Below are 16291 nucleotides of genomic sequence, written 5' to 3' on the forward strand. Positions count from 1 at the left end.
TAGTTTACAAGGAAATCATGAGATTTTACATACTATAAGTACTACATCAAGGAAATACTTTAATATACAAGAACAAATGGACTTTTCACACGTAAATCTATTTGATACTAAGTTTTGTGAGACGTTCAGCTTCACGTACTTTCGAGTATGCAGTTAAAGTCCTGTATTATATACCATAATCTCTTGTAGGGAGAGCGTGATACTTGTGTATAGATCTATACGGGATTGAAAATCCCGCACCTAAGCTGTTAGCTACAACTAGACCGGCAGGTCTGGGGTGACAAATATCATAACATTCCAACGCCTGAAGAACGTTGTGACAGGCAGCCTGAGTCATTAGTATGGTTATAAAACTCACATGGAGTAACAAAAACACATGTTGATTTACGGGGTCATCAAATGCTTTAGTAATTTATTACATACATAAATCTACTAGTTAGGAATGAAAAACATCATTGTGTTACAGTTTTGGAACTTTTAAACTGCTACCCACTTACGGAAAAACATCGGATTTCCAGAAGTAAACATTCAAATCAATCGAGTCTTGGTAGAAAGCTACTTTTATACTAGTAGAAAATATGGGATTTTCTAGGAACTTTCAAATATATCCAAACCATTCTATTCAGTTTTATACAAACAAATTACATTGAACAATTTCAAACGTTTTCTTCATACTTATACAAACAATGACATCAAATACTTATGAACTCACCAGCTTAAATGCTGACCTACACTTTCAAAATAACTTGTATTCTCAGGTTGTCAGTAGACAGATACCGATGCCAGGTTTTGAGAAGATGAAGCGTATGTCAAGACTCTTCTTTTATTTTGATTATCCTGTTTATGTCATATTACTATGAAAGAACACATATGTATTAAACTATACTATTAATGCAATGGATGATGTTGTTGCTTATTACTACTTTACATTGTTATGATACTGTAAATGAAGTCATCCACCCCCGAACGTTTCCGCCGTTCCAGTTTGGGGGTGTGACAGATTGGTATCAGAGCATTGTTTATAGTGAATTGAGTATATCAACCCATAAAAGATATACTAACTATAAATACAATGGGATTAAAAATACTCTGACCAAGAATTTATACTTTTAAATAATAAAATATTTAACTAAGTATACATACCTGCATTCATACTAAAAGTCGTGTCACAATGACAAGAACAAAAGTATTATGATTTTTGAATATCACAAGTAAGCTCGGGGATGTATGGTCATTCCTGGGAGTGGCATAGCCTGATCAACTATGCTGGTCCGAGGAGTGATTAGCACATGCCCAAGAATGGTTGTGATGTGGCAACAAGTCTAAAAACTTACCAACACTACCACAATAAGAACATTAGGACAGAGCATAAGTCTAAAATACTATTGGAGTATTTTGTATTACTATAATTACTTACTTGAGAACTATAAAGGATCTTCATTTCTAAGTCGTTAGTTGCTAAGTGGATACACCAAGGTTATATGTAACTAGGATGCCATAGACTTAGATCCTGTGAATTTTTGCTTTACCCCTGTTCCTCTTGAATTTGGAGTTAAGGTCAATTATTCGAAGGCCTATCCAGTTTTGATTACATATAACTAGTATGCACTTTACAAATAGTGATGTAACTAATGAAGATTATCTAATAATTATCTAGATAGTTCGTCTAATAATTTTCCTTACCCCAATTCTCACGTAGATAACATGGCTGGACTCCATCCCCACGGCGATCCGTACCTTCCGAACGAAGGCAATGATGGATGGTTTGGAGAAGAACCAGAGGATGATCATCCAATCCCTTTGAATGATCACCATGCTGAAGACCTTTCGGATGATGCTAACTCCGAACCCGAAGTTGAGAACCTACCCCTAATGACTCCCAACCCAATCCCTAACCCTCGCCCGACTTTTCATGGCCCGACGCCTCCTTGGGTAGAATGCTGGGAAACATGGAGCGAAGAGCAAGATCAACCTATGTCGTTTAATGGAGACCGAAGCTTCTACAACTTAAGCGAAGGAAGCTCAGCAGATAGAGTGTCAATCCTGGTCCGTAGAGTTGCCCGAAACGAGATTCAGGGCAGGACAGCTCTCCATCGTATCGCAGAGGTTGATGCCAATTCAAGAATGCATACCATCCGCACCAAATCGCCTTGAGCACACTCATGAGAGATCTGAGAGAGACCATGAGACCCTACTACAAGCACTAGCTGAAACACGAGCCGAAATCATAGAACTCCGAGTACGCCAGAGGGTGTACGAAAGACACCTACTTGATATGGAACGTCAACTAGCTGAACTAAGGGTTCACCATAGGGGTGACCGGCGCCAGTAGGAGAAGCTTTACTTTCCTTCTTTCTTTTAAAGAACCGTGTTCCTGTCTATGTTCCGTGTAGCACTTTTCTATGTGACTACCTTGTACTGTAAGTACTTTTAGTTAGGCCTTTATGCTGTCAAAGACTTTTCTACTCCGGAGGTGAAGCAAGACCTACTAAAAGGTCAATTTTCCCAATCTTATTACATCTTAAACATCGATGATATTGACAGTCGGCTAACTTCCGTGTCACTCTTTGTTCAAATACTTTCATCATACTATCGTTGGAGTCTATCTGAAACCCACTCTAGTCAAGTTATTGGACTAGGGTAATTTAGCTCAGGGATCATTCCCAATTCTCTTTCAAAGGTTGGATCATGTTATTCACCAACCAATGGTACCCTGGTTTGGACGACAAACGTCTTGAGACCATTCTGTGAACTTACTTCAACTCCGTACTAGGACTGCATCATAGGGATGTAGGTCAAACCTTCGAGAACATACTTCTACTCTTTTCGTGATCGATCGAAATACATCTAGGTTCAATGGTAACATTTTCTAAGTATTCTATTAACATTTACTAAGAATTCTAATTCATTAAAAATGATTCGTAAGAAGGTTATTATTATGATTTCCTAGCTTATACATTCCCTAGTTATATATAACGAAGACCTGGTAGACAATAGAATGTGAGATTTCTAACTTAGTTTCTTTTCCTCGTTTGGATGTGAAACTAGAGTAGAATCACACATTTTACTATCCGCCCAACCTTGATTATATCATAACATGTATAAGCTAAGTTTTCATGTATAATAACTCATCTCTTAGTTAGAATCAAAATAATATAGGTTTAATCATAATAGCTCACGAACTCCTTTTCTTTCCGTATGACAGAATCATGTCGTCATCCAGAAGTAGTCAACCGAGCAACGAAACCCCTATCCTTCATATCGACGCCGCTACCTTACAAGTCGCGGTAACAGCTGTCGTGACAGCTTTCCTTGCACACCTCAACTCTGACAACGCAAACAAGACTGGCAAAGGAGTTGACAATTCCGATTGTCGTACCGATCCGGGAAACAAACAAATGACAACAGTCACGGACTTGCGAAGCCGTAAAACCAACAAGAAGAAACGAAATCGCCAAGCCCGAAAGGAGCTCAAGCGATCCCAAAGACTTGCCATGCAACAGCAACAAGTGGCAACTCCTGCCATTTCAGTACCGATCAGACCATACGAGGGAAAACTTACGAAGTGTAACAAGTGCAGCTTTCATCATAACGGGGCTTGTCATGAAATGCCATTCTGCAATTGCCACAAATTTGGGCACCATGCCCGTAGCTGTGGAGCACCGGCACGACCCATTTCTCAAGTCCCTCACATCGGGATCAACCCTGCACACGATGGTGGTGGTAAAACCGGAACCTATAAAAGGAAATTTTCAAAGTGGATGAACAAAGAAAACACCCGTGTCCACATAACTCTGACTCGACACCTCACTTCCACCACCAATGCTAGTACAAGTCAGATGTGTCACCAATGCGGTGAAATTGGACACCTCATTAAGGATTGTCCAATAACAAAGAACTCCGAAGCAGACGGGAAGATACTAAGGATCACTGCCGCAGGAGAAACTACCCCGGACCCACGTTAAAGTATTTAAGGCATTCGTTGTAACAGACTCATAAACTGTTTAAAACTAGTGCAACTCGAGTCTTATCTTTTGCGAGATCCCGTCAATTGAGGGACCCTCGTGCTGCGTATACTTGTCTTTTGTAGTATACCTTGTTCGCAGCAGTAGTCTTGCAGCAAGTCTAAAGTACTGTAACTCTGCTAAAAGTTGTACTGTTGTGTTTTGTCTGTAACGCCTTTATGATCAAATCTAATACCTTTATTTCCAAGTGATTCCGACATTATCATTCAACTTGAGTCAATTCAATCCCCACAGTACCAATTTCGTGCGTAAATCTCCTTCTCCAAAAGCGCCTTTCTAGCAAAGTCGTCGTTCCAGAACTCCGAGGTACTCATGCATAGAGTACCTCATGTTTCTTATCCTTTCCGAAGAAAACTCAGCAAACCTCCCCGAAATACCACTCGTACATTACGTCAAGTTCAAACCAAGGACCCTTACGGTTGATCTATAGCTGAAGAATATATACACAAGGGTGGTATATAATCAAGGTTCTACAGGTTTAGAATTGATGATTCCACTTTAACTTCTTTTCCTCGTTTGGATGTGAGCTTAAGGAAGAATCATTTATTCGACTACCTTTTCGATCTTAATTATATACGACTCGTATACACGAGACTGTGATTGATGAACCATGTATGACTTCTAATATGAACTTCACGGCGGAGACTGCCCAAGACTACGAGTAATCGCATCGTGATGCGAACAAACTTAGAATCCAATCAAAGGATACTCCTGTAACCAGATCCCCCTACAGTCTAACACCTACGGAGATACAAGAACTGTCCGGACAACTTAACAAACTCCTCAGAAGGGATTCTTTAGGCCAAGATTCTCACCTTGGGGAGCACCGGACTTGTCTGTAAACAAGAATGAGCGTTCCAAACGCTAAAGTAATCCTGGTGCACCGCACCGATATTATCCCTCCCAAAAAGGGATAGAAGATTTCATGGTATAATATGATGCATCCAACCAAGGGCTTGGTTGTGTTCTTATACAAGAGGAAAGGTCACTGCCTATACCTCAAGACAGCTTAAGACGCAGGAAGTTAACTATACAACACATGATCTTGAGTCAGGAGCAGTGGTAATTGTTCTGAAGATCTGGAGACACTACTTGTAGGGTACAAAGTGTAATATTTTCACAGACCACAAAAACACTTGACACACATTGGACCAAGAAGAGTTATCATACCAGTGAAGTCAAACGAAAGAAGCAAAGTCGTATCCCAATAGTGAAAGGTTCGCTAGAATGCCAAGCGAGGACCTAAGTTCACATGGGAACGCGAGCATCAAATGAAACTTCTATCTATAGCAAAGTTATCAATTCTGCTTACACTCTAATTTCGGGATGAAATTCCCTCTAACGGGGGGATGATGTGACAACCCGACATTTCAAGGCAATATAATGTAACACCAGTCAAATTTAGGTCAACATTTGACTTTCCTAAAATCTTATTTGGGTTAAATAAAGTGGTAGGAATCGTATCAAGGTTTTCGTACATATAAAGAACACTAAAATCCAAGTTATAACGAAGAAGTTATGACCAATCTAAGATTCACGGTAAACAAAAAAAACCGACAACACTGATAGACGTAAAACGCGAAGTTTCAATACAATAATTTTAGCCTTAGGTATCTAAATGAAAGTTGTAGACATCATTAAACCGTAAACATACATAAAAAGAACGTCCAAATCTGACTTCATATGAGGAAGTTATGATTTTTCCACGATCCAGATATAGCAGTAGACAGCTAAAAACTCGAAATAGAGATCGAAAGACTTTTGGCCGAAAAAACCTAAATGATAATCGAAGATCTCATCATTGGTATTACAACGGTAAAAAGTTTGACGAAAACGGACATCAGATGAAGGAGTTATGGATTTTTAACGGACATTTCTAGTCCTGGCCTGTTAAAAATATATATAATTAAAAATAAATTCAAATTTTGCCAACAAAGTCTAAATGAGAGTTATAGATTATATTCTCACCTATGCGTGCGTATAAAGAACGTCAAAAACTGAGCTCGTATGAGAAAGTTACAGAATTTACAAGTTCGGGGCACACACACCAAGAGGATTTACGCCCAGCGTACCCTCGTACGCCCAACATAATGGGGTGCTGGGCCTCGGTTCGTCCACATCGCCCCCTACGCCTCTATGCCCTCCCATCAGACGAACCATGCGAGGATGCGGTAAGCAGTGACGTATGTTACGCCCCGCGTAACCTCGTACGCCCAGTGTAAGAGCTGCGAAGGCACTACGCCCGGCGTAACTCCAAAGTACGCCCCACGTACGAAGCCTCTCCCACCCCTATAAATAGGATGCGAGGGTGTCGGCCAAATTTTCTCATTTCTCTCCTCCCTCGTGCCGGAACTCTGCGTTTAATCCCTCGGAACCATCCCGAAGCCCCGGTTTTCATATCTAAACCCCGAAGGAAGGTTCTACACTCCTGAGATTCCCGAGATTCCCGAGAATCCCGAGAAAAATCAACTTTCTAAGTCGAAGTTCTACTCGGTTTTCGCTTCGTTTTCTTCAATCAATCAAGTGAGTCATACCCCTATAAACTACACTTTCAAATGCTTTATAAATGCTTTTTATACTCTTTTAAAGGGAGGGGGGGGGGGAATACAAGTAAACATACGATTATCTTCGTGTGAAAGACATAAATCTTTTGTTATACTTTTTGTTATATAAAATCAATCATATGTGATTTATATCTGTGTTTCAAGCAAATGATTTCATATACTTTATAACTGCGTTTAGAGCAAAGGTCTCTTGTACTTTACACTGTCTTATCAAACAAACTACTTTTTAAATCATTTTATACATTAACATCAAGTCATCAATATTTAGTATTAAACTCTTTAAATGTTTTACAGAACTTCCTTTTAAACTTATGTATTATGTGTACATATGTAAATATAAAAGAACTATTTAATCAGTTCAATACCTTTGGGTAGCAAAGGTATACTTTCATTCAAATTACACAAATTACTAGTAAGCTATTATAGGTATAGTTTACGAGAAATACTATCATATACAAATACTATAACAGAGAATACTATAACAGAATGCAAAACATGTCACTATAATGTCTTGCCCTTTTTGGGAGTAAAACATGTTTAATAAAAATATCAAACACTTTATTTATATTTTGAGTATAAATGTTCGATGATGTTATTACAAATGTTATACTATACATACAAAGCCGACACTACACTAGGGTTTACTATTCAAATGAATCACACTTTTGGAAAAACTATAATAGGTATAGTTTACAAGGAAATCATGAGATTTTACATACTATAAGTACTACATCAAGGAAATACTTTAATATACAAGAACAAATGGACTTTTCACACGTAAATCTATTTGATACTAAGTTTTGTGAGACGTTCAGCTTCACGTACTTTCGAGTATGCAGTTAAAGTCCTGTATAATATACCATAATCTCTTGTAGGGAGAGCGTGGTACTTGTGTATAGATCTATACATGATTGACAATCCCACTCCTAAGCTGTTAGCTACAACTAGACTGGCAGGTCTGGGGTGACAAATGTCATAACATTCCAACGCCTGAAGAACGTTGTGACAGGCAGCCTGAGTCATTAGTATGGTTATAAAACTCACATGGAGTATCAAAAACACATGTAGATTTACGGGGTCATCAAGTGCTTTAGTAATTTATTACATACATAAATCTACTAGTTAGGAATGAAAAACATCATTGTGTTACAGTTTTGGAACTTTTAAACTGCTACCCACTTACGGAAAAACATCGGATTTCCAGAAGTAAACATTCAAATCAATCGAGTCTTGGTAGGAAGCTACTTTTATACTAGTAGAAAATATGGGATTTTCTAGGAACTTTCAAATATATCCAAACCATTCTATTCAGTTTTATACAAACAAATTACATTGAACAATTTCAAACGTTTTCTTCATACTTATACAAACAATGACATTAAATACTTATGAACTCACCAGCTTAAATGCTGACCTACGCTTTCAAAATAACTTATATTCTCAGGTTGTCAGTAGACAGATACCGATGCCAGGGTTTGAGAAGATGAAGCTTATGTCAAGACTCTTCTTTTATTTTGATTATCCTTTTTATGTCATATTACAATGAAAGAACACATATGTATTAAACTATACTATTAATGCAATGGATGATGTTGTTGCTTATTACTACTTTACATTGTTATGATACTGTACATGAAGTCATCCACCCCCGAACGTTTCCTTCGTTCCGGTTTGGGGGTGTGACACTTTAGTGATCCTTTATTGATGAGCAGCAATGTGGATCCTGGCAAGATCCATGAGTTCATCAATAGTGTTAAGATCCTAGGCTAGGATCATATCATTACTCTAACGATCTTGCAATTTATATCTTGCTAGTGGGATTACTACTTTACCAGGGATCATAGATTTTGTTCCAAACACCAAGCATTATGGAGTTTGGCCAGTGGTTGCTTTTGAAGTGGTCCTATATGCCCATAGGATAAAAGGAAGTTCCTTTGCCCATCTTCCTTTCTTCTCATCTAACATTTTCTTTAGATTATTGACTATGATCTTATTGTTGGATTCAGCTTGACAATTAGCTAGAGAGTGAAAACGAGTGGACATTATCATTTTAATCCCCCAACTAGTGCAAAAGTCTAGAGTCCTTTTGCTTATGAATTGGGATCCATTATCGTATATTATCTCTGTAGGGATCCCAAACCTAGTCAGGATATTACACTTGATAAATGAGACCACTTCCTTGTCTCGTACTTGAACAAAGGCTACAACCTCTATCCATTTCAAGAAGTAGTACATCATTACTAGCATTTCCACCATGAGCTTTGGGTAGCTTGCCAACTATATCTATTCCCCATTTCATGAATGGCCAAGGGGAAATGATAGAAAGCAAGGGTTCTACAGGTTGATGTAGGATATTGGTGTGTCTCTGGGAAGCATCACATTCTGGGCATGCAAGAGAGCATCCTTTTTCATTGTTGGCCAATAGTATCTAGTCCTTAATGCTTTGGAGCATAAGTATCTGACCCTAGTGTGGTTGCCATAATATCCTTCGTGTATATCTTTTAGGACTTCTGCAGCTTTGTTATTTTCTAAGCATCTAAGGTATGCACCTGCCATGGAATTCTTGTACATTCTTGGATCATCACAAATCGTGAGACCCTTATCTTGAATGCTTTCTTGCTTTTTTCCTCTTTCAGGATTGTGCCATTTTGCAGATATTCCACTATGGACTGTATCAAAGATTTGGACTTTTGTGGAGGACACTGAATGCTGAGATTCTGATGAGCAGGATCCTGAGGAAACGGTTGAGGGTCAGGATCCTCGATTATTGCCACATCGGCTATTTGGCCACAGTGATTGGGATCATCTAGTTTATTGGAGGGATCCTAACTTTTGGCAGGATCTTAAGGGAAGATCCTAGGTTGGCTAGTGCATCTGCGTAACATTTTCTTCTATGGGAACTTGGTTTAGGCTGAATGTTTTGAATTCGAAGGCCATCTTTTTAAGGATTTGTAGGTATAGTGCTAGTCTTTCTCCTTTCAATACATAGGATCCATTTAACTGATTAGTTAATAAATAGGAGTCAAAAAGTACCTGAAGATCCTTGATTTGAAGATCATTGGCCAGCTGTAATCCCATGATCAATGCTTCATATCCAGCTTCATTGTTGGTTGCATCGAATTCGCAGCTAACTACATGGGGTATGATGTCCCACTGTGGCGATTTTAGTATGATCCCTATGCTTTCTCCTATAAAGATTGAGGATCCACCAGTGAAGAGTGTCCATGTTCCCATGCTTTCATTTTTTGGAGTTCTTTTCTCTCCAATTCTGCTTCAGGTTGTAGATCATCACTGAAATCAGCCACAAAGTCTGCTAGTGCATATGACTTTGTTGTTGACATTGATTCATATTTGATGTCATATATGCTTAGTTTCACGGACCCCTTTTCCATCCTACCCAACATCTATGGTTTTCACATAACATTCTTGATAGGGTAATTAGTTCTTAAATGTATAGTATGTATTTCAAATAGTGTCTTAATTTTATGGAAGCAATTACTGATGTTAGTATTATTTTTTCAAGATGGGAATACCTGGTCTTGGGATCCAGTAGACTTTTACTAAGATAGTATATGGGATGTTGCTCCCTATTGATATCATTGGCTAAAACAACACTTACAACATTAGAGGATACTGGAAGGTATCAAAGGAGTGGTTCCCTATCTAGTGGTTTCACTAGCAAGGTTGTAGAACTTAGATAATTTTTAAGTTCCTGAAAAGCATCTTCGTGCTCTTCAGTCCACTCAAAACTTTTGTTCTTCTTCAAGATATCATAAAAAGGCTTGCACCTTTTTGAGAACCTTGAGATGAACCTGTTAAGTGCTGCTATTCTTCCTATTAGCCTCTGAACATCTTTTTTTGATGATGGGGATCTTAAATCGATGATGGTCTTTATTTGCTCTAGGTTTGCTACTATTCCTCTTTTATTCACCTAGTATCCAAGGGAATTTCCTGAATTCATTCCAAAGTGACACTTGGAAGGGTTCAGCTTCATGTTATGTTCTTCTAGTATGTTGAAGGCGTCTTCAAGATCCTTGTTGTGATGTTCAACTTCATTTGATTTTACCATCATGCCGTCGATGTAGACCTCTATGGTGTCCCTTAGTTTATCTTTGAACATCCGGTTAACTATCCTTTGGTATGTTGAATAAGTATTTTTAAGACCAAAGGGCATAGCGGTATATCATTATATACCTATTAGGGTAATGTATGTGGTATCCTCTTGGTCAGATGGTTCCATCTAGATTTATTGGACCCCGCTGATGCATCCATAAACGTTGGCAGTTCATGGCCAGTCGTAGCATCTATCATGGAGTCTATGTGTGGCAGGGGAAAAGGATACTTAGGCCAAGCCTTATTTAGACCCGTATAATCCATACATACCCTCCATTTTCCTTTCTTCTTTTGTACTACGACTACATTGGCTAGCCATTTTGGGAACTTGAGTTCCTTGTTCATCCTTGTTTTGAGGATATTTTATACTTCTTCTTGGATGATATGTTTTTTTCGAGTGTAAACTTTATTCTCTTTTGGTGTATTGGTTTAAAAGAAGGATCAATGTTAACTTTATGTGTTATAATATTCTTATATATACCTGTCTTTCAAGCGATTTTTTTTGCTTCTATCTTTCAAGAACTTTATTAATTCATGTTCGATTTGTTCTAGGAGTGAATATCCTATGGGAATTTTGGCTTTAGGATCCTCAAGTTTTAGGGGAACTTCTTTTAGATCATGCTTTATTGTCGCCAACACACCGCATGCCCCCCACTTTAATTGTTATCCTTGTCGTGGTACTGTTGAGGCTTTCATCAAAGTCTTGTAGCATTCCTTGGATTCTTGTTGGTCACCTGTGATCTTTGCTGTCCCCCATGGCGTGGGCATTTTGTCACATTGATTGTCAGCTGAGGGGACAACCTTCATATCGTGGAACCACGGTCTACCTAGTATAACATTATAGGAGGATAATGTATCGATTACACAAAAGTGTTGCATAGAGTTTACCCCATCTATCTAAATAGGTAGCTTTATTTTGCCGACTGTATGTTTTGTTTCGCCACTAAATGCAATCAGCAGTGAGGATCTCTTTACTGTTTCAGCTTCAACGATGTGCATCCTCTTTAAAGCATCCAAAACTATGATGTTAACTTAGGATACTCCATCAAAAAGGATCCTTCTAACAAAATGATTGGCGATGTAAAGAGTGACCAGTAATCCATCGTGATGAGGATCCTTGAATTCTATTCTATCCTTTTCATCAAAGGTAATCTCGTTCTCGTTTGTGATCGATGTGTTCTTTTGTGGCCTTTCTTCTTTCTCTGTCTTCGACACTTTTGTTGGTTATGAGCATTCTAACACTCCTAAGTGTACATGCAACCCTAAATACCTTGGATCTATGTTTTCTCTATTATACATACAATTATGAACATCCAAGGTATTATCCTAATCTAGCATACAAAATAATAAATATAACAAGATAGAATACATACCTCTTTGATGTAGAATGTCTTCATGAAGCTTGAGTGCCTAGTGCCCCAAGTGTGACACCTCAAATGGTTCACACAACACCAAAATACACTTGGAATAACTTGAGAGAAACTTGAACACTCCTTGAAATCGTCTAGCCCTCACACCCACATATTAGTGTACGATTTCTTGAGCCATGGGATTCTTTTATATGGTGGCTATTAGGGTTACACCATGTAACTCATAACTTTACCCATTCCTTATGCTCCATGGATTTTAACCTCCATGGAGTATCCATGGGTCACCCCATGGACTTAGTCCAACATAAGGAATCTTGGATCACAAGCCCATATATATAAGAATGAATGATTTACACAATCAACCCATATATTTAATTAGTCTCCTTTTGATCACTTAATTAATTCCAAATTAATTCTTGATCAATACTAATTAAATAACCTTATTAATATATTAGAACTTATAATATATTAACCAACCTTAAGTGTTATTTCTCTCATTATAGTCTATCCAAATGCATGATGCCATGCAACCCAAATGGACCATGCCGGGTCGGGTCAAGTCTTACCAATTATAGTTATGGACTTAGACATTAATCCAACAGTCTCCCACTTGGATAAGTCTAAAACTATTATTGCGTATGACTTCAGGAACCGATCAGCAGTCGTAGCTCTCAAAAGCTTCTGTCGAACTCTGACCTTGTCGATGAACTCTGACCTTTGTCAATGACTTGTCCATTAGATAAGGGATCATATATTCCTCCATTCTAGATATCATATGGACTGAGACATGGATTATCAATCATTCTCTCTGTCCATTTGTTGTTTCCCGATTTCCGATTCATGATTACTGACTGATTGAACAAATCAAATCAGTCCTGGCTTGGCCAAGCACTCACATGTATCATCTTTAAATCATCGAGGGGCCCACAGATATCGCTTTTATCCCGATGGTAAAAGGAATGGATAAACTTCGACTCATATGGCTTGTTCTACTACTTGTTGAATCATACACAAAGGCACATTTTATAACATCGAGTTACCAATGCGTTTTCGTGCAATCAATGTATAACCAACTCATAGTAACAACTCATATCTCTAGGTTTGAAGAATATAATATATTATCGTCTCATGATCACGAGTGATAAAATCCATGAAGTGATTCAAATGAGCGCGGGTTGAATCCAATACTCAGAACTTATGAGCACTCATGAGTGTTGTAGCACCACTTTGTCCACCAACTTGGACCTCTACAAACCAACCCATGACAGTCTTGATTCATATCTACTTCCAACATATGACCGACTGTGGATGGTTTGAATAACTTAATCATTCAGGAAGAGCGACTTAGTTATTCTGGAAGTCAAAACATGCAAAGTGAAACACAAGAATAAATGAATCAAATATGGTATCAAACCCTATGAATATAAATAAACACTTTTATTTATCACCATACTGATTACTCATTATTCATTGTTTCGGTTTTATCAACTTTATACTTGAATTTAAAACAATAGTTGTCCCATGCTCCAAGCATGTACACTATGTTTTCTAAACACTAGTCATGCCATACACCAAGTATGCATACTATGTTTGTCTATGATCTTTACTTTGTAAAATAGATCAATTGAACATCACTCCAATGATCATCTTTTCACAGTCCCAAATCCTTACTGCAAATGCAAGAATTCCAAATTCATGCCATTTACTGAAATCTGTTAGATTCTAAACTTATATGCATTGATCCTCTTAATGATTATGCACAAAGTCAGAAAGACTTGACAACAATCATTACAGAGCATTCCAAAGGAGATCAGCTCCTTGGAAACATCCTTCTTTCATTAAGTTTCCTAATCTTACACAGATTGAATAATTTCTAACTTTGAAACATTTCCATATTCCATTTTGACTATCACTTCTGAACAAGAGTTGCCTCCTTACAGATTATGTCAATATGGTCCTTCCAGAATTAACATTATACTTCCAACTGTCCTTGAGCAACCAATCGTTGGTAAGCCTTAGATTGTCCTCGACAATTGCTTAATCATTTTAGTCATATCCAATTATAGACCTTTTCCCTTCATAATGCCCCAGGCATTTGGAAAATTTTAGAAAGGATGAATATAGCACATGTAATCGATCCTATATCTGAAGCATATGGGACACGATTCATGATGTCTCACATAAAGACTAAACCAGTCTTTTGCTATAATATTTCCATTTCAAATTGCCAAGTTCTCAAAATTCAGATTATGAAAAGGGATGCCGTAATCATAATCGAATTTTAGAACGCAAATAATGGACCCATATATAGAATTTCCTTATGTTGAGCCATTCCAACATGAAATTCATATATATATCCTTGATTAAATACGATTAAAATCTCAATCTAAGCTTTTAGAATTGAAATGAAGTATAATTTCCTCTCCCTTAATTATAGCAAAACAACTTTTTCAACCCCTGCAACCTCACGAATTGAAACTTTTGTTTTCTATAATTAACATTGCTAACTTGCAACCTTTGTCATAATTATCATGCTCCCACTAACATGATGATTATTAGCATAACACTTATGCTCCCACTAGCTTTGACATGTACTCAGAAATCAGCTGACTTTCTTACCAAAGTTCAGATTTCTGATACTAGATTGTTTTGATAAAACTTTATCAAAATCATACACCTCTCTTAGATAGCTCACATGTGTGTCTAAACAATTTTAGAACTATGAAAAGGGATGCCGTAATCATAGTCTCAATTGTTTAGACCTTTGCCACTTCTCACAAGTCCATGTTAGTGTGCCGGTAAACCACACACGCTCCACTAACGACTTTGAGAATGCAAATATCACAATTGCTATCTAGCTAAAATCTACTTAGTGAAAGTGTTTCCTCACCATCATTTTCATGAATCGGAGAGAAACCTTATGAAACTTAGATTTAATAGTGTATGAGTTCTTATCCATGTGGATTTGTCAAAACCATAATCACAAGACAAGGTTAGTGACAAATCTAAACTCTTATTGATTAAACTTATGCAATCTTAAATTCTTGCCATTTGGCAGCTCAGGTGTCTGCCATTGCTTCCAAGTAGTTGTGCAACCAATTGAGAACTCTCAGAACTCCTATGCAAAGCCAACTTGAATAAACACACAAATTTCAACACGATAGGTTATAAACCTCAAGTCGTGTGCTAGTGAAGGACTTTAGGTTTTATTCTTGATTAAGTCTTGAAACTTTCAAGAGCTTTAAGACTCCCACTGTCCTCTTGACATATAAGACTCCCTTGTCAAATATTCAAGAGATAGTGCGGATTCTTTATCAAGACTAACACTTTACACAATTGGCCTAAGTTGATCTCTGTTTTATCCAAAACATCACAACTTACCAATTTCAAATGTACAAGAGTAGATAACCTTTTACTCTTACATTTGACTAGTGTTAACAAACCCTCTTTAAGATATGTCACTCAAGTTACAATCTTGGAGTATGACTCTAAGAATTGTTTTGGAACGAAGTATGACTCATCTTTTTTATTTAACCATTTCAACAATTCATGACTCCTCTTCTTAGTCATAAGAATGCACTAAGATGACTTTAGAGGACCAATTGTGATATGGTATCTTAACCATTAAGATGATCATAAACATGATACTAAAGTACTCTCCCATCTTTTCAGAGAGAAACTTTTATCTTTCTGCCATACTTTGATTCTTCTTATTCGTTTTGTCTCACATTGAAACTTCTCCAATGCTACAGACTTATACTTAAACTTATAAGTATAACCATATTTACTGAACTTAAGTAAATCATGACGAATAGTCTTCTTGATCTTTTGTGGTGGACTTGACCAGTGCACAAGAATGTGTACTCGATCCCTTAGCCCTTTCCTTATTCACATAAGGAATTAGTCTTAATTTTCCAAGCTGAAAGTTCTCATTCATCATACTATACAACTTGCATGATTCCAAGTTTCGGTCCAATTGAACCTTGGGTGATGAGAATCTTTCCTTATTTGGTAATATTAGACACTACCACAACCGAAAGAATCAAATCCATTTTTCCAATATTGCTATCAATGGAATCTTATAAGCAACAACTTTTCACAAATGCCATTGTAAGGATACTTAAAATAAATAAAATCAAAACCTTTTTCTTTTATTTTAACACTTTGCGGAAAAACTTATCCTTACAATCCATATGAAAACCATGTTGTTATCTATTCC

Source organism: Lactuca virosa, chromosome 5, assembly GCF_052849685.1.
Source record: "Lactuca virosa cultivar CGN04683 chromosome 5, Lactuca_virosa_CGN04683_v6, whole genome shotgun sequence".
Classification (NCBI taxonomy): domain Eukaryota; kingdom Viridiplantae; phylum Streptophyta; class Magnoliopsida; order Asterales; family Asteraceae; genus Lactuca; species Lactuca virosa.